This window comes from Oryx dammah, unplaced genomic scaffold, assembly GCF_014754425.2.
Source record: "Oryx dammah isolate SB20612 unplaced genomic scaffold, SCBI_Odam_1.1 HiC_scaffold_7, whole genome shotgun sequence".
Lineage (NCBI taxonomy): Eukaryota > Metazoa > Chordata > Mammalia > Artiodactyla > Bovidae > Oryx > Oryx dammah.
Genome location: NW_024070191.1, coordinates 7371421 through 7398426, shown reverse-complemented (window position 1 = coordinate 7398426; position 27006 = coordinate 7371421). Strand labels below are relative to the sequence as shown.

At 39.3% G+C, this 27006-nt stretch overlaps 1 pseudogene; it reads left to right on the top strand.

The window, feature by feature from the left end:
* The first annotated feature begins 275 nt into the window (after nucleotides 1–275).
* Nucleotides 276–27006, top strand: part of LOC120865597 — a 39143-nt pseudogene continuing 12412 nt past the window's right edge.

The following is a 27006-nucleotide window of genomic DNA, read 5'->3' as shown; positions in this document are numbered from 1 at the left end:
AAGAATTTCAGCAAAATGCACCCACATAATTAGCACTCAGGTCAAGTAATAAAACTTTAATCTCACTTCAGAAATGGCCTGTAGGACAATTCACTCCCACTCTCCCTGAAGGGTAACCATAATCCTGATTTCTAAGACCATAAATTGGTCAGTCTTGTGGATGTATTATTTACTAATTCAAGGGTGTTTGGTGGGAGTCCATTTTATTTGATGTTGATGTATGTTAACTAATTTAGGCTTAACTAGTGTGACGTAGTTCACACTAGTTAAAAAGCATGCCGGCTGCAATGGATCACGCAGAAGTGTCGCCGAGAGGAGCTACCCCAGCCCAATGTCAAGGGCGGCAGGTGAGACTGAGCTACCCCACTCCAAGGAGCGGCGGCTGCATGGGTGCAGGAGGGCAAAGAGGTGCTACTCCACCTTCAAGGTTAGGAGGGGCGACATCGTCCAAGGTAAGGAGCAGTGGCTGCGCTTTGCTGGAGCAGCCGTGAAGAGATACCCCACATCCAATGTAAGAGAAACCCAAGTAAGACAGTAGGTGTTGCGAGACGGCATCAGAGGGCAGACACACTGAAACCATAATCACAGAAAACTAGCCTTTGTTTCATTGTCTAACTCAATGAAACTAAGCCAAGCCATATGGGGCCACCCAAGATGGATGGGTCATGGAGGAGAGGTCTGACAGAATGTGGTCCATTGGAGAAGAGAATGGCAAACCACTTCAATATTCTTGCCTTGGGAACTCCATGAATAGCATGAAAAGGTAAAATGATAGGATACTGAAAGAGGAAATCCTCAGGTCGGTAGCTGCACATATACTACAGGAGATCAGTGGAGAAATAACTCCAGAAAGAATGAAGGGATGGAGCCAACGCAAAAACAATACCCAGTTGAGGATGTGACTGGTGATGGAAGCAAGGTCCGATACTGTAAAGAGCAATATTGCATAGGAACTGGTAATTTCAGGTCCACGAATCAAGGCAAATTGGAAGTGGTCAAACAAGAGATGGCAAGAGTGAACATCGACATTCTAGGAATCAGCGAACTAAAACAGACTGGAATGGGTGAATTTAACTCAGATGACCATTATATCTACTACTGTGGGCAGGAATCCCTTAGAAGAAATGGAATAGCCATCATAGTCAACAAAAGAGTCCAAAATGCAATACTTGGATGCAATCTCAAAAATGACAGAATGATCTCTGTTCGTTTCAAAGGCAAACCTTTCAATATCACGGTGATCCAAGCCTATGCCCCAACCAGTAATGCCAAAGAAGCTGAAGTTGAACGGTTCTATCAAGACCTACAAGACCTTTTAGAACTAACACCCCAAAAAGATGTCCTTTTCATTATAGGGGACTGGAATGCAAAAGTAGGAAGTCAAGAAACACCTGGAGTAACAGGCAAATTTGGCCTTGGAGTATGGAATGAAACAGGGCAAAGTCTAACAGAGTTTCGCCAAGAGAACGCACTGGTCACAGCAAACAACAACACAAGAGAAGACTCTGCACATGAACATCACCAGATGGTCAACACTGATATCAGATTGATTATATGCTTTGCAGCCAAAGAGGGAGAAGCTCTATACAGTCAGCAAAAACAAGACCGCGACCTGAATGTGGCTGAGATTATAAACTCCTTATTGCCAAATTCAGACTTAAATTGAAGAAAGTAGGGAAAACCACTACACCATTCAGGTATGACCTATATCAAATCCTGTATGCTTATACAGTGGGAGTGAGAAATAGATTTAAGGGACTAGATCTGATAGAGTGCCGGAGAAACTATGGATGGAGGTTCGTGTAGAGGAGACAGGGATCAAGACCATCCCATGGAAAAGAAATGCAAAAAAGGCAAAATGGCTGTCGGAGGAGGCCTTACAAATAGCTGTGAAAAGAAGAGAAGCCAAAAGCAAAGGAGAAAAGGAAAGATATTCCCATTTGAATGCAGAGTTCCAAAGAATAGCAAGGAGAGATAAGAAAGCCTCACTCAATGACCAATGCAAGGAAATAGAGGAAAACAACAGAATGGGCAAGACTAGAGATCTCTTCAAGAAAATAGATACAAGGGAATATTTCATGCAAAGATGGGCTAGATAAAGGATAGAAATGGTATGGACCTAACAAAAGCAGATGATATTAAGAAGAGGTGGCAAGAATACATAGAAGAGTTGTACAAAAATGATCTTCATGACCCGGATAATCACGTTGGTGTGATCACTCACCTAGAGCCAGACATCCTGGAATGGGAAGTCAAGTGGGCCTTAGAAAGCATCACTATGAACAGAACTAGTGGAGGTGATGGAATTCCAGTTGAGCTATTTCAAATCCTGAAAGATGATGCTGTGAAAGTGCTGCACTCAATATGCCAGCAAATTTGGAAAACTCAGCAGTGGCCACAGGACTGGAAAAGGTCAGTTTTCATTCCAATCCCAAAGAAAGGAAATGCCAAAGAATGCTCAAACTACTGCACAATTGCACTCATCTCACATGCTAGTAAAGTAATGCTCAAAATTCTCCAAGCCAGTCTTCAGCAACACATGAACCCTGAACTTCCAGATGTTCAAGCTGGTTTTAGAAAAGGCAGAGGAACCAGAGATCAAATTGCCAACATCTGCTGGATCATCAAAAAAGCAAGAGAGATACAGAAAAACTCAGAGGTTAAAGCGTCTGCCTGCAATGCAGGAGACCTGGGTTTGATCCCTGGGTCTGGAAGATCCCCTGGAGAAGGAAATGGCAATCCACTCCAGTATTCTTGCCTGGAGAATCCCATGGGCGGAGGAGCCTGGTGGGCTACAGTCCACGGGGTCACAAAGATTCGGACACGACTGAGTGACTTCACTTTCACTTTCACTTTCTGCTTTATTGACTATGCCAAAGTCTTTGACTGTGTGGATCACAATAAACTGTAGAAAATTGTGAAAGAGATGGGAATACCAGACCACCTGACCTGCCTCTTGAGAAACCTATGTGCAAGCCAGGAAGTAACAGTTAGAACTGGACATGAAACAACAGACTGGTTCCAAATACGAAAAGGAGTATGTCAAGGCTGTGTATTGTGACCCTGCTCATTTAATTTATATACAGAATACACCACGAGAATTCCTGGGCTGGAAGAAGCACAAACTGGATACAAGATTGCCGGGAGAAATATCAGTAACCTCAGAATAACCTTCACCCTTATGGCAGAAAGTGAAGAAGAACTAAAAAGCCTCTTGATGAAAGTGAAAGAGGAGAGTGAAAAAGTTGGCTTAAAGCTCAACCTTCAGAAAATGAAGATCATGGCATCTGGTCCCATCACTTCATGGCAGATAGATGGGGAAACAGTGGAAACAGTGGAAGCAGTGTCAGACTTTATTTTTGGGGGCTCCAAAATCACTGCAGATGGTGATTGCAGCCATGAAATTAAAAATGCTTACTCCTTGGAAGGAAAGTTATGATCAACCTAGATAGCATATTCAAAAGCAGAGATGTTACTTTGCCAATAAAGGTCCGTCTAGTCAAGGCTATGGTTTTTTGAGTGGTCATGTATGGATGTGAGAGTTGGACTATAAAGAAAGCTGAACACTGAAGAACTGATGCTTTTGAACTGTGGTGTTGGAGAAGACTCTTGAGAGTCCCTTGGACTCCAAGGAGATCCTACCAGTCCATCCTAAAGGAGACCAGTCCTGGGTGTTCATTGGAAGAATTGATGCTGAGGCTGAAACTCCAATACTTTGGCCACCTCATGTGAAGAACTGACTCACTGGAAAAGACCCTGATGCTGGGAGGGATTGGGGGCAGGAGGAGAAGGGTACAACACAGGATGAGATGGCTGGATGGCATCACCGACTCAATGCACATGAGTCTGGGTGAACTCCAGGAGTTGGTGATGGACAGGGAGGCCTGGTGTGGTGTGACTCATGGGGTCGCAAAGAGTTGGACAAGACTGAGCGACTGAACTGAACTGAACTGAGTGTGACTTAATGGAGGATATAGTTATCCTGTGGGGAAAAAATGAAAGTGTTAGTCACTCATTTGTTCCTGACTCTTTACGAGTTCATGGACTGAAGTGAGTAGCTGTTCCTTCTCCAGGGGATGTTCACAAACCGGGGATCAAACCCACTTTGCAGGCAGATTCTTTACCATCTGAGCCACCAGGGAAGCCTATAGATATTCTAGCACTTCACAAAACTGTGGAGGTTAATCCAAACTTATGATTTCATTAATATATAATCACATTGTTAGGCACACAATTGGAAAAAAGAAAATCTTCCCATCTTCATTTGAGACAATATCCCATATAGTAGCACTGTATATATTGAATTGATTAAGAACTAGCAAAAAAACTTTAAAAGTAAGAATAATACAGTGCTAAAAGCTAAGCACAAAAGAAATGACTTTCAATAGAGTAAGACTGAGGTAACAACCAGACATGGAAAAATGCACTGGTTTAAAATTGGGAAAGGAGTACGTCAAGGCTATATATTGTCACTCTGCTATTTTAACTTCTATTCAGAGTACATCATGCAAAATACCAGGCTGGATGACTCACAAGCTGAAATCAAGATTGCTTGGAAAAATATCAACCTCAGATATGCAGATGATACTACTCTAAAGTCAGAAAGACAAGAGGAACTAAAGAGCCTCTTGATGAAGGTGAAAGAGGAGAATGAAAAAGCTGGCTTAAAACTCAGCATTCAAAAAACTAAGATCATGGCATCCAGTCCTATCACTTCATGATAAATAGAAGGGGAAAAAGTGGAAACATTGGCAGATTTTATTTTCTTGGGCTCCAAAGTCACTGTGGACTGTGACTGCAGCCATGAACTTAAGACACTTGCCCCTTGGAAGAAAAGCTACGACAAACCTAGACAGCATATTAAAAAGCAAAGACATCACTTTTCCCACAAAAGTCCATCAAGTCAAAGCTATGGCTTTTCCAGTAGTCATGTATGGATGTGAGAGCTGGACCACAAAAAGCCTCAGCACGAAAGTATTGATGCTTTCGAATCATGGTGCTGGAGAAGACTCTCGAGAGTCCCTTGGACTGCAAGGAGATCAAACCAGTCAATCCTAAAGGAAATCAACCCTGAATATTCTTTGGAAGGACTGATGCTAAAGCTGAAGCTTCAATACTTTGGCCTCCTGATGTAAAGAGCCAACTCATTGGAAAAAATACTGATGCTGTGAAAAATTGAAGGCAAAAGGAGAAGGAGGCTGCAGAGGATGAGATGGTTGGATAGCATCACTGACTCAGTGGACACAAATCTGAACAAACTCTGGGAGATAGTAGAGGACAGAGGATCCTGGTGTGCTGCAGTCTATGGGGTTACAAAGAGTTGAACTTGACTGAACAACAATGAAGACTTGAGGTAAGCATCTTTTTTAGATAAAGTAGCACATTTCCATGCACACAAAAAAGAACCAGTGCTTGAAGTCAGACATGACCTCAACGGTTGTTACCAACATGCTTGCATTTGGTCTTAAGAGATTTTGATGCTAATTTCTAACTTTGTGGTCATTTTTAGAAAATGGCAGAACAGAAAATTTTCAATTGGCTCATTTTTTTTAAATCTATGTGAAGGATTTTAATTTTTTATATTTTCCTTTTAGTCCTTCATACTATTTCATCTCTCTTACAACCCTGACAATTTTGTAGTCTAATACAAAGTGGTTTGTGTTATCAACTATACATTGAAACTATACTCTATATATATAAAGAGTTACACTGAATAATTCCTTAGTTATCTGTACTGGTCAAGCACAAAATACAAAAGTTCATAATTCAAGAGAAAATTATGATTGTTGTTTTTACCAGTGATTCATTCATTCTTCCAGCAAACACTGAAGGGCCATCATTTAATATAAGACTCTGGCCTAGATGGATGGATAAAAACTAACAAAATCGACATTCTGTCTTAGCAAGCCAAGCCCTGGGCTGTAGGATATAAAACCACTGCTTAGTGATTTAATGAGGCAGCACCTAAGTTACTGTCTAGAGGTAAAGGCCTGACTCCATAGCTGGCCAGAAGGCCATGTGGAGGTCAATCTAGCTATTTTGGTTGTATTAATGAACAACTTAGACACAACTCACTGCTTTGACACTGCATGTTATGATAAAAACAGAATTAAAATTCCCAAAGCTTGACTCAAAGTTCCATATTAGCTTTTCAGGGAAATATATAACTATTTCAAGTCAGCCTTGGGGCACTGCTACCATTTACATCTTCTGTAATACCTAATTTCTCTTTCCCTTACTCCAAAATCCTTGACACTAAAGCACATTCTTAGAAAATTTACTTATATGAATTTTTAAGATAATATGTGTAGTAAACATTTTTACTAAGGTTGTCCTTATGTCAATAACAACATCAATAGAATATGATACCAGATCACTTTTTCAAATAGCAAAAATAGTGTTCTTTTAGTTTGATAAATACACTTCCAAGATTTCTGTGTCATTTAAATCAGATAAATTATAACCAAAAGTGACATCTAAATATCCTCCATTAACAATAAAAGACAGAATTCTTAAAAACTGTCACATGTTAGCAGATAATTCAAGAGAGAATGGATTACATGATTATAAATGATAAAGCAGAACTTAGGCTTTAGGAGAATCAGCTAATTAAAAGGTTGACTATGAATTCTTAGGCTTTTCCCAAAAGCAGAATATAAAATGTCAGTCACTGAACCTTTCAAGTTTAGATATCTTTTGTTTTTCCCTTTTTATTGCAATTTCTTATTCTTTTTTTTCAATTTGATACATAAAACAGGCTCATTATCTTTCTATAGGGCTCACCATCTGATTTGGTGTCACTTTCTGTCTGATATCATCTTGTAATGATGGTGGGATATTTACCATGGTTTCCTTTTCCTTTTAGAGTAGATCTAACTGCTGTATCAATTTCCTCTTAATTAAAACAGTGAATTATATGTACAAAGATTAATATGTGATGGTAACCATGTACACATTTACATGGCATTAAAAATGGCTTAACAGCAATTAGAGAGCTGAAAAGCAAGAATGATGGATAGAAATCACTGTCAGATAAGGCAAACTGAGGCACTGGAAGCCGCAAAGCCCATTATTCATTGGCAACTACTCATGTACAGGATAATAACAGAATGTATAACTTTTAAGTAGCTAGATACTGTAGTGGATAGTGGGGGAGCTTGTGCCTAGAGTTTGGTAGGAGCAACACTGGACAGCTGACACATTCATTTTAATCTCTTAGAATGAAAACTGGAAGGAAGCATGGATTCTGCAAGAGCAGACTTTGCTGATTTGAGGGTCAAGAACTGGATTTGCCAACAGAGACAGTAATGAATATTCAGAAATAGACTGGGAGAATGAAAAAAGAAGTTATGGAAGCAAGTCGACTATTTTCCAGCTATGTGGTGTTGGGCTACCTCAAGCCTGTTTCTCCATCTGCAGAAGGAAGTGGTGGGTGACTAGCCTCTGTAAGCACCTCCCAGCTCTACGAGCCCATGGTTATGCATTTCTGGGACACACATGGGAATCCTGTCTAACGACTGGGGCTCACCCTCGGGGAGCTTCCTCCCCCAACATCAGGACAAAACTCGTCCTGTTTTCTGATCTTCCTTCTCAATTCTGCACCTGTTTCCTGCTTCACAGGAACTACACTCGCACTCTAGTACCACTGCTTTCTGTCTTCTGGGACCCTAATTCACACTGAAGAGCCCTTGGACAAACAAGTCACCACCCTGCCCACGTGCACTGACTTTTCCAGAGATGATCAGGTGGAAAGGCAGCATATAACACAAAGTGAGTGGTCAGTGCCAAAAATGCAGGTGTCAGAGGCAGATGGCAGGGAGAAGTTTTTGAGAGGGAACCCCCAGAGGACCAAGTCAACTACCATACATCCTTTGCCTCTATTTTTTCTGCTTTCCATCTCAGAGACTGAATCACAGGATCCTCCATTGGTTTATCAGTGACCAATATTTATACAGCCATAATAAAGCAAACAGTAATTTATACATACATTAATATATATTTTTATACATACTTAATAGGGGGAGAATGGGGGAAAGCAGAGCACTGTCAAAGAGTTGAAGCTTCAGCTACTATATAAAAAAGTCACTAGGAGAAGTTTAAATTTGATAAATATAAAATAGCAGTACTTGTGAATTAATTTAACAGGTTTATTAAATATCTATCACATATCTAGCAATTACAGGCATCGGAGTTACAAGTGAATGACACAGATAAAAATCCCTGCCCTCATGAAATATACACATAAGTACAGGAAAAACATTAATCAAAAAATAAAAAGATAAAATATACTGGTGTGCTAAAGATGGATAAATGCAGGAAGCATTATCCCAATAAATGCCAGTTGCAGTTTTAGCTATAAAGGGAAGTTTTCACTGAGATAGTGAATTTGGAGTGAAGACCTTATGGAGGTAAGCTAAGTTTAAAAAGAAACCACACACACACACAAATTCTTATGTAGTGATCAGGATGTACTAGAATCTATATGTACAAAACATATGTGAAGACAGAACTTGAGAAATAAAAGTTCCTGGGAGCATCTCACACTTTATTTATGATATAGAGTAACAAGAAAAGCATTTTATGCCAAGAAGAAGCCTAAAAAATAAAAAGGACACATAAAATTGATTTATTAATGAGAATAGGTATTGAGCTCAAAAACTTTGAAATAAATGTACATTGAGGTCTAATTTGATGAAAGAAAAGCTAGTATTTTCAAGCTGGAAAGCACAGTTTTTATATGTGTAAATAAACACAAAATGACTTCAAGCTGATATCTGCAAATAAAAACACCTAATATTCATGCATATTTCATCCTACCTTTCATGACACACGGAATAGTCCCTTTGCTCAGCCATCTTTGCAGGTTGGGCAGTGTCTTCTACCGGCTCTAAGTGCTGGTTCATGGGCAGAAACAAAATGTGTCACGTTCAGGCTGTAGCGCCAAATTGCCTCCTATGTTATTACTCTTCCTGCCACCACAATTGGAGACACATAAAAAGATGGAGCCACTATCATCTTATATTATCGACTGTCCATGATAAATTGATTCCTCTGGTGTCCTATGTTAGACACATATCCTGAGAAATAAAAGTAAACCTTTGTTATTTTAGCCTACTAATATTTGGGGGTTACCCGTTCATGTAGTATCCCTGACCTGCTCTAACTGATCCAGCAAGCCAAACTGTGTGGGTTTCCATTATTTCTAAATTGTCAATGTAAATACTTAGAGGAAAGAAAAGATTCTTATCCTTTAGGAAATATTCTGCTATAATTTTGCTTGACTTTTTTAAATTTGCAGTAGGCAAATATTAAAATATATCAAAACACCTAACAGCAGAACCAAAACATAGACATCGATGAGTTACTACTACATCAGTAATTTAATATCATGCATTGACATTTGTAAATAAATAATTAAAATGGACTCTTCAGATGAAACTGTCATATAGTCACTAATTTCTAAAGAACAGAATATTAAGAATTCTGTCATAAGTAATATTTAATTATAAAATAAATATGAAGAAATAAAAATGAAAGAAAGTAATGTAGATACCCCACATAAGTTATTTGTAAAGTCAAAGAAGAAAAAAATCCTGTAGAATTTATCATTTTAAAGTTTAGCATATAAAGATTTTACTTATTAATCTGTATGCTTTTTAAAAGAAAGAAATGGAAAGTACTAAGCTAACTTGAGGACTAAACTCCACATATTTCAAAGATTTCAAAAATGCTTATTGGAAAACAAATATTCTTTTTTATTTGGATGGAAATGAGAAATAATCATCTATAAAACCAACAAAGTCCAAGAGGATTTAATCAGCATAAGTTTTCCTTATTTAATATTGTCTATATTTTAAGCCCTTGTTGATGGTTATTTTCTAATAGTCCAATATTTTTAATATCCTAGAAAAGAATTTCAAATGGATTTTGTGATTTAGGCCTATATTTCAGAAATGGACTATTTAATGGAGAAATAAAGTGTTTAAAGATTACTACATGAACTGTGTACTATTTGTCCTTCAGATTATTGAATGTTAAAAGGTTTTGGTTAGAGGCAGACTCTGGTATTCACAAGAAAGCATTCTTCTTTTTGAATACTAGTTTTACTCAAATGGAAAGGTAAGTAGGACGACTCTGGTGGATTTTTATTCCTCCTCTTTTCCACGCCACAGAACTAACATTCACCCGTGAGTGCATTCAATCATTCTTTCATTTATTCATCAGTAAAGTGAGAATTGACTGAGTATATGATAAATGATACACCAAGTACAAGTGATACGGAAATAAAAAATGCAGCTCTTGCCCTAAAGGAACTCACTCTTTAAGAAGTCTAAACATCAAACAGCAAATATCAAGGTGAATGGGGGTTCTAGAATCATATGGCCACGACTGGGTTCCAATCCCTCTCGATTTGTCCATTATTAGCTATGTGACTTTGGGGAAAAATTCCCTTGTCAATGAAATGTGGCTTACATTATAGTCTATTGTTTGGATTAAATTAAATCATATACATATTTGGTCACATAGATTTAGGAATTATTACAACACTTGAATTTGATAGATGGTAGTTATTATAACGGCTTTTTAAAAAAAATGTTTAAATGTAAGAATTGCAACAAAAAAGGGTTGACGAGGAACTCCTTCTTTTTTAGTCGGAAGCTGTGGGAATAGGGTCGATAAGGTCCACACAGACACTAAAAGCTGGGCCACAGCTCAAAAAATAAGGAAAACTGAGATAGCTAAGCTGTGGAGAGAAGTCAGAGAGTATGACACACACAAAGGTCAGAAAAGGGCACCTGGGAGGGTTTAAGGATCTGTGAGTACTTAGTAAGAGAGTGTTCTTGGAAAACTAGTGGGAGATGAGGCTGGAGAAATGGAAAAGAATTTAGATTTCATTCGGAATGATTCATAATTTATCCTGAAGATGGTATACTTTCAACCAACAATAATGAAATAATTAGATGTTTATCTTTGCTTTATATTACTAGCAGAATCAAGCCCTCTTTGTAGTTCAGAGGTGTTGAAGTGAATCAGAACAAAGTTTACACTTCAATATCAGAGTATTTATATCCATACAGTCTTTATATAAGTGAGTGAGCAATTAAGGATACATTTTTCACTTTAGGAAATAACACAATAGTTTAAAATATAAGTAAAATATATGATATTTATTCAACATATATTTATGAAGATTACTCAGTGACAGGTACTATGCTAGAGTCTTCAGTGATAGACACAAAATTCTGTTTCTTTCTTTAAAGGATATTACAGTCTGAGTGAGTGAAATAGATAGAAGAGCAGTAAGTTTTAAGTTGTGTGTGCTCTCATAGAAGTTTATGAAAGGCATGAGTAGTATGGAGAATAAAGTGAAGTGAAAGTTGCTCAGTTGTGTCCAACTCTTTGTGACCCCATGGACTATACAATCCATGGACTATACAATCCATGGAACTCTCCAGGCCGGAATACTGGAATGGGTAGCCGTTCCCTGCTCCAGGCGATCTTCCCAACCCAGGGATCGAACCCAGGTCTCCCACATGGCAGGCGGATTCTTTACCAGCTGAGCTACTAGGGAAGCCCAGTATGGAGAACAGAATGGCTAAAAGCTCTTAGCAAGATCAGCATCAGGAGGACCAGCAAGGAGGTTACCTCAACAGTCAAGTTAGATCACGATGGATTGAGGTATAACAACTGCAGTGTTGATGGGGAGAAGGGACCAATACCAGTCTATAAAATGTCCTTACTCTGAGAGTCCATATTTGAAGTACAATGAAATGACAGGTTTGTCTGCAAAAATGGTGTTACACACATGGGAACCTACTCTAAAGAAATCCAAGTGATCTGGGAAATGAAGGATAGACTATGAGGGTCCTGAACTTGTTCTCTCATAAATTTGGACTCGCCCTCAAGCAGACCTGCTCCATGGCAGGGTTCAGTGGGAGCGTCTGCCATTGGAGTTACCTCTGTGGTCGCTGAACCATCACTTTGGTGATTTTGTTTTCCATGCAGAAAGTTTATTTCACTCAAAGACGGACAGGCAATGACGTCTCTTCCCACCTGGAGGTGTATATGCTCAGTGTGAACAGTTGGTGGAACAACCGTGGGTGGCAATTTTGCTCTGCAGAAAACAACCTTGAGGAGCCGCCATGGGCACACTGCTCTCAGGACTCAGGCCCATCTGTGGGGTTGGCTGGGTGCCTGGTCACGTGCTAGTCAGAGTTTAGGACATACAGTGTCTCCATCAGCAAGTTCCTCTCCTGCCACACCACTGCCCCCTGGGTGTTGAATGCTCCTATATCTCAGACAAGCTGCCCGTGGTTGCATCACATATAAATCCCTCTTCTCACCGGCTCATCAGAAAAAAAAAAAAAAAAAAAAAAAATTCCCGGAAGGTATATATTGAAGGCCAGAGTATATTAAGTCTGTTATTGACTTGATTTTTTTCTGCTTATTCTACTCCCTCCAAAGATGAAAGAAGGTTAGTGGGGCATGCCTTGATCGCACATAGGAATCATTGCATGTGGATGCTTATTTGGTTTTCATAAAGAAGAGCTTTCATACAGATTTCCTTTCTGCACACACATAAAAATCAAATAAAATACAGTATAGGAGTCTGAAAACAATTTTTTTTCTGATTTTAATTTCTTTTATTTTCTTACTATTTAAAACTTTTTTCTTTTCCTTATTCCTTTACTTCTCTTCCTTCCTTTTCAGGCTATTTTATTTTATTTTATTTTTAACTTTCTGCTCTACTTTTCTCATAACATTAGGATTCTGGTTTACTTTCTCCCTGGGCTGTTTTAGTTTCCCCTCAAGTCTTCAACCTCTCCAAACAGTGTCTTCCTCTAATTACTTCTTTCTCCCTTAACTCATTCTTCCAGTTTGCCTGTCCCTGATTCTGTGCATCTTTCAGAAGATGGAATTCTTCACATTCCTCGCCCTCTTGTGAGCTGTCTCATTTTACTTGACCACTTTCTTCTGACTCTGAGAGCAAATAGGGGATAATGTCATGTGAATCTCCTCTTCTGATCTTCTACTGAGCTGCCTTCCATTTGACACTCAGACAGCAGAGAGAGAGAGAGACTCAAAGGGAATGTAACTCTAAACAAGGAGATTCCTCTGCAGGACACAGAAACACATCAGTGTCCTTTACATAAACCCATGGAACTGAGAGGCTGGTCTATGTAACCCACTGCCACTTGGGGACCATGAACAATCACAGGAACCTCAGGAAGAGTTGCTCAGCTTTACGAGACTGATGACATGCAACGTGAAGTGTGACTACAGAGTGAACGTATACTCAATACTGTTCTTTTCTGTCTAACTGTGACTTTTCCTCTTCCAGCCCATAACCAGGATGGCAAAATCAAGAGATGGGGGAAATTCTGGGAGACAGTGAATGTAAAAACGAAGCAAAATGTGTCAGCTCCCTACTGTGTCCACACACAAGATATCTGGTCACCCTGGATTCACAGAAATCTATGAAGGTTGAGGAATGGTGTTTTATTGTTTTTTAATCAAACACATAGTAGCAAATGATATATTGCATTCACTGTTTCTATAACTGTTTATTAAGTGGATCTACTAATGACAGGTTATGTGTCAGAAGATGCAACTAAAGTTATATACATTTTTACTTAACATATTAAATTTAATAAATTCCTTAGTCAGAGTAGATTGAAACACACACATTTACCATGTGTAAAATAGATAGCTAATGGAAAGCTGCTGTATAACACAGGGAACTCAACCCAGTGCTCTGTGATGACCAAGAGGGGTGGGATGGAGTGGAGGGGTGGGAAGGAGGTTCAAGACAGAGGAGATACGTGTATACTTATGGCTGATTCATGTTGTTGCACAGAAGAAACAAACACAACATTGTAATTATCCTCCAATTAAAAATAAATTTACGGGGGTGGGAGGGGGGTTCAGGTTTGGGAATGCATGTACACCCGTGGTGGATTCATGTCAATGTATGGCAAAACCAATACAGAATTGTAAAGTAAAATAAAAAATAAATAAATTTTAAAAAAATCCCTTAGTCACCAAATACGGAAAACGTTATTATATATAGAAATAATTAAGCTCTATTAAGAATAAAAATGATCTGTAAAAAATTTTGTAATAAAATATAACTGGCAATATGCTGCTGCTGCTGCTGCTAAGTCACTTCAGTCGTGTCTGACTCTGTGAGACCCCATGGACTGCAGCCCACCAGGCTCCTCTGTCCATGGGATTTTCCAGACAAGAGTACTGGAGTGGGGTCTAACCGGCATCTAACAATTATATAAGTATAAAGTATATGTTATATTGGTTTGATATATTTATATCTTGTAATGTGGTTACTGCTGTCAGTTCAGTTCAGTTACTCAGTCATGTTTGACTCCTTGTGACCTCATGGACTGCAGCACGCCAGCCTTCTCTGTTCATCACCAACTCCTGAGATGATGAAACTCATGTCCACTGAATCAGTGATGCCATCCAACCATCTCATCCTCTGTCATCCCCTTCTCCTCCTACCTTCAATCTTTCCCAGCATGAGAGTTTTTTCCAAGGAGTCAGTTCTTCGCATCAGGTGGTCAAAGTATTGGAGTTTCAGCTTCAACATCAGTCCTTCCAATGAATATTCAGGACTGATTTCCTTTAGAATGGACTGGTTGCATCTCCTTGCAGTCCAAGGGACTCTCAAGAGTCTTCTCCAACAACGCAGTTCAAAAGCATCAATTCTTCGGTGCTCAGCTTTCTTTATAGTGCAGCTTTCATATCCATACATGACTACTGGAAAAACCATAGCTTTGAATAGATGGAACTTTGGTGGCAAAGTAATGTCTCTGCTTTGAAATATGCTATCTAGGTTGGTCATAGCTTTTCTTCCAAGGAGCAAGCGTCTTTTAATTTTGTGGCTGCAGTCATCATCTGCAGTGATTTTGGAGCCCTAAAAATAAAGTCTATCTCTGTTTCCATTGTTTCCCCATCTTTTTGCCATGAAGTGATGGGACTGAATGACATGATCTTAGTTTTCTGAATGTTGAGTTTCAAGCCAACTTTTTCACTCTTCTCTTTCACCTTCATCAAGAGGCTCATTAATTCTTCTTCACTTTCTGCCATAAGGGTGGTGTCATCTGCATATCTGAGGTTATTGATATATCAGCTTGTGCTTCATCCAGCCTGGCATTTTGTATGATATACCCTGCATATAAGTTAGCAAGGTGACAATATACAACCTTGACGTACTCTTTTCCCAGTTTGGAACCAGTCTTTTGTTCCATGTCCAGTTCTAACTGTTGTGTCTTGACCTGCATACAGATTTCTCAGGAGGCAGGTAATGTAGTCTGGTATTTCCACCTCTTATAGAATTTCTCATTGTTTGTTATGATTCACACAGTCAAAGGCTTTGGCATAGTCAATAAAGCAGAAGCGGCTGTTTTCCTGGAACTCTCTCGCTGTTCCAATGATCCAACGAATGCTGGCAATTTGATCTCTGGTTCCTCTGCCTTTTCTAAATCCAGCTTGAATTCTGGAAATTGCTGATTCACATACTGTTGAAGCCTAACTTGGAGAATTTTGAGCAGTACTTTGCTACCGTGTGAAATGAGTGCAATTGTGTGGTAGTTTGAGCATTCTTTGGCATTACCTTTCTTTGGGAGTGGGATGAAAACTGACCTTTTCCAGTCCTGTGGACACTGTTAAGTTTTCCAAATTTGCTGGCATATTGAGTGCAGCACTTTCAGAGTATTATCTTTTACAATTTGAAATAGCTCAACTAGGATTCCATCACCTCCACTAGCTTTGTTTGTAGTGATGTTTCCTAAGGCCCATTTGACTTCACATTCCAGGATGTCTGCCTCTAGGTGAGTGATCACATCATCTTGATGATCTGGGTCGTGAAGATCTTTTTTGTATAGTTCTTCTGTGTATTCTTGCCACCTCTTCTTAATATCTTCTGCTTCTGTTAGGTCCATACTGTTTCTGTCCTTTATTGTGCCTGTCTTTGCATGAAATGTTCCCTTGGTATCTCTAATTTTCTTGACGAGATCTCTAATCTTTCCCATTCTATTGTTTTCCTCTATTTCCTTGCATTGATCACTGAGGTAGGCTTTCTCATCTCTCTGTGCTATTCTTTGGAACTCTGCATTCAAATGGGTATATCTTTCCTTGTCTTTTGCCTTTTGCTTCTCTTCTTCTCTCAGCTATTTGTAAGGCCTCCTTAGACAACAATTTTGACTTTTTCCTTTTTTTTGTGGCGGGGGTGGGTGGGGAGATGGTCTTGATCACTGTCTCTTATACAATGTCACGAACCTCCATCCATAGTTCTTCAGGCACTCTGTCTAAGAGACCTAACCCCTTGAATCTATTTATCACTTCTACTGTAGAATCATAATGGATTTGATTTAGGTCATACCTGAATGGTCTAGCGGTTTTCCCTACTTCCTTCAGCTGAAGTCTGAATTTGGCAAATGAGTTCATGATCTGAGCCAAAGTCAGTTACCGTCTTGGGTCTTCATCACTGGTGAAAGTAATGGCAAACTGCTTCAGTATTCTTGCCTTGAGAACCCCATGAACAGTATGAAAAGGCAAAAAGATAGGACACTGAAAGAGGAACTCCCCATGTCGGTAGGTGCCCAATATGGTACTGGAGAAGAGTGAGAAATAACATCGGAAAGAATGAAGAGATGAAGCCAAAGGGAAAACAACACCTAGCTGTGGATGTGACTGGTGATGGAAGTAAGGAAGGTCTGATGCTGTAAAGAGCAATATTGCTTAGGAATCTGGAATCTTAGGTCCATGAATCAAGGCAAATTGGATGTGATCAAACAGGAGATGGCAAGAGTGAACGTCGACATTTTAGAAATCAGTGAACTAAAATGGACTGGAATGGGTGAATTTAACTCAGATGACCATTATGTCTACTACTGTGGGCAAGAATCCCTTAGAAGAAATGGAATAGCCATCACAGTCAACAAAAGAGTCCAAAATACAGTACTTGGATGCAATCTCAAAAACGACAGAATGATCTCTGTTCATTTCCAAGGCAAACCATTCAGTATCACAGTAATCCAAGTCTATGCCCCAACCAGTAGTGCCAAAGAAGCTGAAGTTTAATGGTTCTATGAAGACCTAGAAGACCTTCTAGAACTAACACCCCCAAAAGATGTCCATTTCATTATGTAGGACTGGAATGCAAAAGTAGGAAGTCAAGAGATACACTGAGTAACAGGCAAATTTGGCTTTGGAGCATAAAATGAAGCAGGACAAAGGTTAACAGAGTTTTGCCAAGAGAATGCACTGGTCAGAGCAAACACCCTCTTACAACAACACAAGAGAAGACTACACATGGACATCACTAGATGGAGAATACCGAAATCCAATTGATTACTGCTGCACCTTTAGCTAAATCCCTATCTCGTCACATAATTATCACTTCTTTATTGTTATGAAAACATTTACGATCTGGCGTCACAGCAATTCTGAAGTTTGCTGTATAGCATTGTTGACTGTAGTCACTGCTTTGTGCATTAGACTCTAGAACTTCTCCATCTTCTCTCTGTCAGTTTATACAGTTCGGCAGCATCTCCCTGGTTCCCCTACCCCTGGCACCTGTTAACCACCATTTTACTCTGTTTCTACAAGTTTGGCTTTTTCAGATTCCACATGCAATATAATACAATATTTGTCTTTGTCCAGCTTATCTCATTAAGCACAATGCCCTCACATGGCAAGATTTCCTTATGTTTTATGGCTGAATAATATACATGTGTGTGTGTTTGATGGACACTAAGTTTGTTTTCATATCTTGGCTATCATGACTAACGCTGTGAAAAACATGGGGGAGCAGAAATATCTGAGAGTCTGCTTCCATTTCCTTCCTGTTTACACCCAGAAGTGGGATTAATGGATTATATCGTAGTTGTATTAATAATGCTTAATATTTGTGAGGGCTAACTATTGGTGCTATGCTCAGAATAATACAGTGAGGTAGGCTGCTCTTTAATGTAACATTCTGAAAGAAAGGAACTCAGGAAAGTGAGTATTTGCTCACAGCTAATAAGTGGAAGAGCTGGGTTTGTTTGAGAATGCTCTACTTGGGGATAGCAGGGGAAACTGTACGTGTGTGTGTGTGTGTGTGTCCATGTGTGTATAATACATGTATATACACAGCCATATATAGCTTTGATCACTCTTGGTATAGAAAAATCTTTGTGCAAATGTGAACATTAAAGTTTAATTTAAATCACTGTCATTCTAAAGTGGAACTGTCCATTAATCACATTCTGCAGAGTGTTGACTGCTTCAATACTCAACTTGGAAATTGCTGCAGGTATCTTTCTTCCCATTTCAAGCACCTGTTCTGCAAAAACATGCTACATTATCTCTCCCATCAGCATTTGGTGTGTTGCAGCAAAGTCAAAAGCATCTTAAACATTTCAGCAAGAAGAATTTCTTTGAGACGTAAACTGAAAGTTCGTTCAGTCAGAAAGCTGAGCTCTATGACAATTCTCATCAAGTTATATTAAATGCTACATTTCAAGATATTCTACCTCTGTTTTCAGAATCCACTGGGCATCATTTCTTCTCCATTCCCCATTCACAGTGTCCCATATCTAGCAATGAACTAAGAGCTTTGTCTTTTTTAAAAACAATAATTCCCATCTATTACCAAAGCAAAATCTGTTAAAACCTTCCAAGATTTGAGCATTATAGTAGCAGGTATGATATGTTAAGTCAAATTTGATATCATATACATATATATTATAACTCTATATAAATTGCACTCAGTGCAAAACAACATCCTTCTGCCTCTATTAGGAAGACCTCAAAAAATTTACATATAATAAAAAACATGGGACATAAATATACTTTAATATAATCATATGCATATATATATGCATTATATGATAATATGTTCATATATGTTCAACAGATGTGAAATTACGTTATTTTCATATTTGTCTTGCAATTGCTGTGAATTTACTGGTCTTTAGTAAATTCTAAAATTTATAGCTGTAAAAGCTATTTTCATAACATTTGCATCTGTAAAGTAAACAAAATTTAATACATGATCTCTGCAGGGATCTAATGATTTAAATTATATTACTGTAGCCTTCAAATAAAGTAAAACTTTCAAAATAGTGTTTTTTTTTAAATGCATGGCCTCATCTACTCAAACTTAAAATACTTATGCAGTATTCTCTGTGCATTTGATAAGTTACAGAAAAAATTTATTTGGTGTGTTTTTAACATATACCAAATCAAATAAGGCTACTGTCATATTTTCAGGCTAAAAAGTGTTGGATAGTAACTTGCAAAAAGAACAAAACCAGTTTGAGAGAAAGGGTCACTCTGAGGTTATCACGAAGCCCATCTTAAAAGGAGAGTGATGGATTATACTCACTCCCCTCGTGAGGGGGGAGGTTGATAACATGAAGATTAGCAGAAGTAGGATCAAGGCAACAAGTAACCCTGTTTGTTTGGAATGTGAAACTTATTTGGAATCTGTCTAAACAACTGATAGATAAATCAACGTGAAAATGTTCTTCCCAAGAATATAAAAGTTAGAATAAGGGGCTTTTACAAGAGGAAATGCCAAAGGTCTTTCCAGATAATAAAACTTTCTGCTAAATTTCACTCCATTCAGTTTAGAGTGACTACAGAATTTAGTTATGTGAGATGCTCCCATTTTGAATTTCTTCTGAAAACACAGACATGAATGTGTTAAATTTTTTTTTCAAAAAGCATTCTATCAGTGTTGAATATACAGTAAACCAGTTTATGGCCTTAAGATGCCTCTTAAGATGTCAGCAAAACAATTTTCATCTTTCTTGTATTGGTTGTTATACAACCATGTTTCTGAGAACATGTGCTGTGTACTAAGTCACTTCAGTCTTAAGACCCTATGGACTGTAGCCAACTAGGCTCCTCTGTCCACGGGATTCTCCAGGCAAGAACAGTGGAGTACGTTGCCATGCCCCGTTCCAGGGGATCTTCTTCAAGGGATCAAACCCATGTCTCTTATGTCTCCTCTATTTGGCAGGCAGGTTCTTTACCAGTAATGCCACCTGTGAAGCCCTTCTGAGAACACACATACATGCAATCATATCTAAGGTTACTAGACTAAGCACATTCTTAAATAATCATAAAAATAAGTATTTTCTAAAAACCATAGGAAGACTGATGATATTCAGGTGTTTAAATTCTTTCAAGCAAAATTCAACCCTACCTCTTAATTTGTCTACATCTAAGAAGCTCAATTTTTCTTGAAGAAATCTCTAGTCTTTCCCATTCTGTTCTTTTCCTCTATTTCTTTGCATTGAATACACAGAAGAACAGTACAAAAAAGATCTTCATGACCCAGATAATCATGATGGTGTGATCACTCATCTAGGGCCAGACATCTTGGAATGTGAAGTCAAGTGGGCCTTAGAAAGCATCATTACGAACAAAGATAGTGGAGGTGATGGAATTCCAGTTGAGCTGTTTCAAATCCTGAAAGATGATGTGAAAGTGCTGCACTCAATATGCTAGCAAATTTGGAAAACTCAGCAGTGGCCACAGGACTGGAAAAGGTCCGTTTTCATCAATTCCAAAGAAAGGCAATGCCAAAGAATGCTCAAACTACCACACAATTGCACTCATCTCACATGCTAGTAAAGTAATGCTCAAATTTCTCCAAGCCAGGCTTCAGCAATATGTGAACCGTGAACTTCCTGATGTTCAAGCTGGTTTTAGAAAAGGCAAAGGAACCAGAGATCAAATTGCCAACATCTGCTGGATCATGGAAAAAGCAAGAGAGTTCCAGAAAAACATCTATTTCTGCTTTATTGACTATGCCAAAGTCTTTGACTGTTTGGATCACAATAAACTGTGGAAAATTCTGAGAGAGATGGGAACACCAGACCACCAGACCTGCCTCTTGAGAAATCTGTACGCAGATCAGGAAGCAACAATTAGAACTGGACATGGAACAACAGACTGGTTCCAAAGAGGAAAAGGAGTACGTCAAGGCTGTCTATTGTCACCCTGCTTATTTAACTTATATGCAGAGTACATCATGAGAAACGCTGGACTGGAAGAAACACAAGCTGGAATCAAAATTGCCAGGAGAAATATGAATAACCTCAGATATGCAGATGACACCACCCTTATGGCAGAAATTGAAAAGGAACTAAAAAGCCTCTTGATCAAAGTGAAAGAGGAAAGTGAAAAAGTTGGCTTAAAGCTCAACATTCAGAAAACCAAGATCATGGCATCTGGTCCCATCACTTGATGGAAAATAGATGGGGAAACAGTGGAAACAGTGTCAGACTTTATTTTTCTGGGGCTCCAAAATCACTGCAGTTGGTGATTGCAGCCACGAAATTAAAAGACGCTTACTCCTTGGAAGAAAAGTTAGGACCAACCTAGATAGCATATTCAAAAGCAGAGGCATTACTTTGCCAACAAAGGTTCCTCTAGTCAAGGCTATGGTTTTTCCTGTGGTCATGTATGGATGTGAGAGTTGGACTGTGAAGATGGCTGAGTGCCAAAGAATTGATGCTTTTGAACTGTGGTGTTGGAGAAGACTCTTGAGAGTCCCTTGGACTGCAAGGAGATCCAACCAGTCCATTCTGAAGGAGATCAGCCCTGGGATTTCTTTGGAAGGAATGATGCTAAAGCTGAAACTCCAGTACTTTGGCCACCTCATGCAAAGAGTTGACTCAATGGAAAAATACTCTGATGCTGGGAGGGATTAGGGGCAGGAGGAGAAGGGGATGACAGAGGATGAGATGGCTGGATGGCATCACTGACTCGATGTACTTGAATCTGAGTGAACTCCGAGAGTTGGTGATGGACAGGGAGGCCTGGCGTGCTGCGATTCATGGGGTCGCAAAGAGTCGGACACGACTGAGAGACTTAACTGAACTGAACTGAACTGAAGAAGCTCAAAACAAAATGTCATCCGGAGAATTTTTTTCCAATATATTATGAGGGAATAAAATACTATACTTAATCTATGTGTAAGCTCACTAAGTTACAAAATTAGTTTCTAAAATGTATCAACACTTCACTCACTCATTAAATTGTTTGCTTGAAATGTGTTAGTCTCAGAGGAGCTTTGGGGGGTGGATGTCCATGAAATTTTGTTTGTGTTTTCTCTATAAAAACATAACCTGCATGGTATTAGTGAACAGCTACTACATGCTTCTTAACAATCTGTATATAAATGGTGTATTTCTTCCTACAAGGTTTTATCTCAGGCCGCGTTTATTTGTTACAAGCAGGAAAGATTGGTCAAAGTCAATAGCCCTGGGGAACCTGGCTAACAGAAGCCAACTACTCTCAAGGAACACCACTTCAAGCCAAGCTTGCCCTGCCCAGTGAAGCATGTAGTGAAGAGCCAGGAACCAGCTGGAAAGCGGCCTGGGGGTGAGCGCCATGAAAGGAGTCACGGTTTCCCTTCCATGATGCTTCCACAGTGAAGGCAGGAGCGTGGCACTGAGGGAGATGTGTGGGCTTTGGATTTAGGAAATCTTCAGCTTAACAGTGCTTCCCTCCTGCCTCAGCTGGTGAAGAATCTGCCTGCAACTCAGGAGACCTGGGATCGATCCCTGGGTTGGGAAGATCCCCTGGAGAAGGGAGAGGCTACCCACTCCAGTATTCTGGCCTGGAGAATTCCATGGACTGTATAGTCCACGGGGTTGCAAAGAGTCAGACACAACTGAGCGACTTTCACTTTCAGCTTAAAAGTAGGCAAATTAGCCTTTAAGAGCCTCAATAAATGGGGATGTGACTATCTTGTTCGTGATGTGCTTTAAATGGATTAAATGAGATAAAGGATGTACAATGGTTGGCACACTGATTTTGCTTGAAAACTAGTGGTGAACATCATCACCTTTTTAACATGGATCCTTCAATACAAAATAGAGGTTTGATTTTTGGTTGTATATCAGTGCCTGTCTTTGTAATCATGGAGGGTAAGCATCATTATAAATGATGCTTTTATATATATATATATATATATATATATATATATATATAAGCTTATATATATAGTATTATAAATACTAACTATCCCCAAAACTTAAGCCATAAAATTTGAATTTATTTTATGTAGGATTCCTTCACGTAGCCAAGCATGAAAGTGAAAAGTATTTTGACAGTCTTCTTCCCATTTAATTCCTCACATGTAAAAATCAGAAAGATTCACAACCATATTACGTTAATGATCAGTTTCAAATGCCCTAGAACCACAATAAATGACCTCCGATGTCCATAACCATTTTGTGACTCATCGTTCATAACCACAAGACTTCCCTGACATTTATCTACTCTGTTAAACCATCCATGTCTGTGCAAAAAAGAAAAAGGGGGCATGAGCAGGTATATGTTAAAGTAATCTGAACAAGGCCATTCAAGCTTATGACCCAAAGCATATCAGAAGACTCAGTTTTTCAATTATGGAGAAACCAACCTATCATTGCACATTAATTAAGTGTAAAATATGAACTGTCTCTATATATCTGCATCCTGACACCACAAGCAATATTAGCTGAAGTATTATTTTTATATGCTTTAACAGCTTAATATATTTAAGGGTGGCATAAATGTCTCCTGACTATCTTTTATTCTGATAGAACACTGCTAGGTAATTGTGTGCTGTGGGTTATGAACTACAGTCACCTGACTCTAATCTTGTGCTCAGGCCTGCAGTGGGAGCATCCATCAGGAGAAAGTGCACCCGGCATTCAGAGAGCATCCAGCAAGCATCCCGCCTCCATCAAAGCTCATGCTCCCCAAGAGGGGAGGACCACTATGCAGAAGAGGCGTGGAAGGGCAGGGAAGTGATTCCCAATAAGATGGTTTTAGACCTTGATTTCTTAAAGTCATGTGGTCCTTTGCATTTATTATTAAAGTACAAATAACTCTGGGAGGGTTAACATCTTAATCCATTATCAGACCACAACTGGAGTGTCATTTACACACACCAAGCTGATCAGAAGTATGAACTGTAAAAAAGAGTGGGGCATAACCAGAGAAAAGCAAGAGAAAGACAAAATACTTCTACTTAACTTCTCAAGTTTCAGTTCAAATTCATGCCGGTTCTATGCTTGTGAGATAACAGAAAAGGAAATAATTCACTTATAGATGATCCTTGCATGACTTTTTCTTCCCTCAGAAACTTAAGGTGAATGAAAATAATGTCAACCTTGTGATATTATAAAAACTGCAACTGATTTTAAGTACATCTTGAATGCTGGAATATATTACAGAAATCATTCATGCATAGAAGTATTTGTATAATAGCCAACTTAAATTTAACTAGAATTGCATCCTGCTAAAGTCTTTGGGATAATATTAACCACTTGATAATAATAACATCTTTTATAGAAGTCTCTTCAGAAAAGTGAGAAACATTTTGAACTAAAAACAGTGGACTACTTCTCCATCTGATAATACCAAGTGGAAATTAAAGGCTAATGTCAGGGTACAAAAGACAGGACCATTAATCTAACAGAGGCATAAAGCAAATGCAAGTTTAAAAGATAAAACAGAGTGATGACAGGACCCTGCTGGCCCACAGGAAGGAAGGAAGGAAGGAAGAAAGGGAGGGAGGCAGGGAGGGAAGGAAGGCAGGAGGGAAGGGAGGAAGGAGGGGATGCCTGGAGAAGTCTGAGATTGTGGAGGGAAACTAGGCTTTCAGAGGGCATATGTTTCCTTGACGTTGATAAAGAGAAACCTGCCTTGGATATAAGCCAGTTTAAATGCAATTTATATAACATCTGTATTTTTAATGAGCATCACAGTCATAATAGAACTTCAAAATGGTAAACTGAGTTTACATGTATTTTGGCATATTCATTTACATGACACCTTGAAAATGTGCCTTAAGTATGTCTCCAAGTTGTGTAGGGAAACAAGGAAGCTGGAGTGAGTGGATATGGCTATCTAGAACATACCAACAAGTTAGAAATCACTGAACTCCAGAATTCACTAAAGGGCCAGTCCCCAGATGTCAATATAAGCTTGTCAACATAAGCAAATATATAATTCCTGCATGCTCAGTCACTTCAGTCGTGTCTCTCTGTGTGACCCTGTGGACTGCAGCTCGCCAGGCTCCTCTGTCTATGGGATTCTCCAGGCAAGAACACTGGAGTGGGTTGCCATGTTTCCCTCCAGGGAATTTTCCTGACCCAGGGATCAGATTTATGTCTCCTGTGTTGCAGGTGGATTCATTACATACTGAGCCACCTGGGAAGCCCCCAAGATAAGCCTAGGGCGCTCACATAGAATAAACAATCATCCAAAGAACTTGCTAGTAAAATTTTTTAATTTCACTAGTCTAATAAGGGATCAAGTAATCACTTTATCTGAAAAGTTCCCTAGAAGATTCTGATGTATAGAGAACCATTAGCCGGTCTTTTCAGAAACAACTGACTACTGTTAGCTTTAATTGCAGTTAGGTGGTTCTCAGGCTGGTTGTCCAGACTCACAGCAGACAACCATGACTGTCCCTTACACCTGTGCCCTATAATGCAGAAAGGGCTGCAAGGCACAAACTCAAAGAACTCCTCAAATTTACCCCAGCTCTCCATCTATTAAACAGTAGAAGATGTTTCCCTGATCCCATATCCCCCACTTCCTAGTCCTTCAAGAAGCAGGAAAATCCAGTCCATGGTTACTTGCTTTTTGTAATTTGTTCACGTATTGAAATAAATCCTCTGCTCCTGCTTATGACTGTATAAAATTCACTGATTAGGAAAAGAAAGAAAAGAGGAAAGAAGCAGATTTACTTTCAAAGATGCTCCAGGGTTTAGTTAGATAGAATGATGATTATAAGTAAAGAAGAGCCTAGAACTTTGTGTTCTTGGCAATAAAATTAGATACTCTTTGGATTTTCTTTTCAGTGCCTTGGAAGGATGACTGAGGAAATCATGCATCTTACAACTCATGTCTTACACACCCTGCAAGCTGCCTTAATGTTGATAACTCTTCAGTCAGTTCAGTTCAGTCGCTCAGTCGTGTCTGACTCTTTGCGACCTCATGAATCGCAGCACACCAGGCCTCCCTGTCCATCACCAACTCCCGGAGTTCACTCAGACTCACATCCATTGAGTCAGTGATGCCATCCAGCCATCTCATCCTCAGTCGTCCCCTTCTCCTCCTGCCCCCAATCCCTCCCAGCATCACAGTCTTTTCCAATGAGTCAACTCTTTGCATGAGGTGGCCAAAGTACTGGAATTTCAGCTTCAGCATCAGTCCTTCCAAAGAAATCCCAGGGCTGATCTCCTTTAGAATGGACTGGTTGGATCTCCTTGCAGTCCAAGGGACTCTCAAGAGTCTTCTCCAACACCACAGTTCAAAAGCATCAATTCTTTGGTGCTCAGCTTTCTTCACAGTCCAACTCTCACATCCATACATGACCACTGGAAAAACCATAGCCTTGACTAGACGGACCTTTGTTGGCAAAGTGAAAGTGAAGTCTCTCAGTCATGTCCGACTCTTTGAGATCCCGTGGACTGTAGCCTATCACGCTCCTCCATGCATGGGATTTTCCAGGCAAGAGTATTGGAGAGGGTTGCCATTTCCTTCTCCAGAGGATCTTTCCAACCCAGGGATTGAACCCGGGTCTCCCACATTGTAGGCAGAGGCTTTACCATCTGAGCCACCAGGGAAGACTTGGCAAAGGTCCCCACATAACTGTTCAAATCCAGTTTTATTCTTAATACTTCTTTTGCAGGTTTGAGTCTTATTGTATTTAATAAACAGACTTATTTAGAAACATACCAAGCGACTAATATCAAGTTGGCTGGGGTAAAAATGTTAAGTAGCAGCTATTAGTAACCAGTAATGACATAATTCAAGGAGCTGAAGTTTGAGAGAAGAAAGTGTTTTATCTTCTAGGGTCCTCAAAGAAAAAAGACAAGGTGAGAAGTCAAAAAAACTGAGAAAATATGTGGTGAAAGGAAATAAGCAGAGTCTTTCAAGTCTGGTAATGATTCCTTTAGAATAAATAGATAAGAAAGTGTTCTA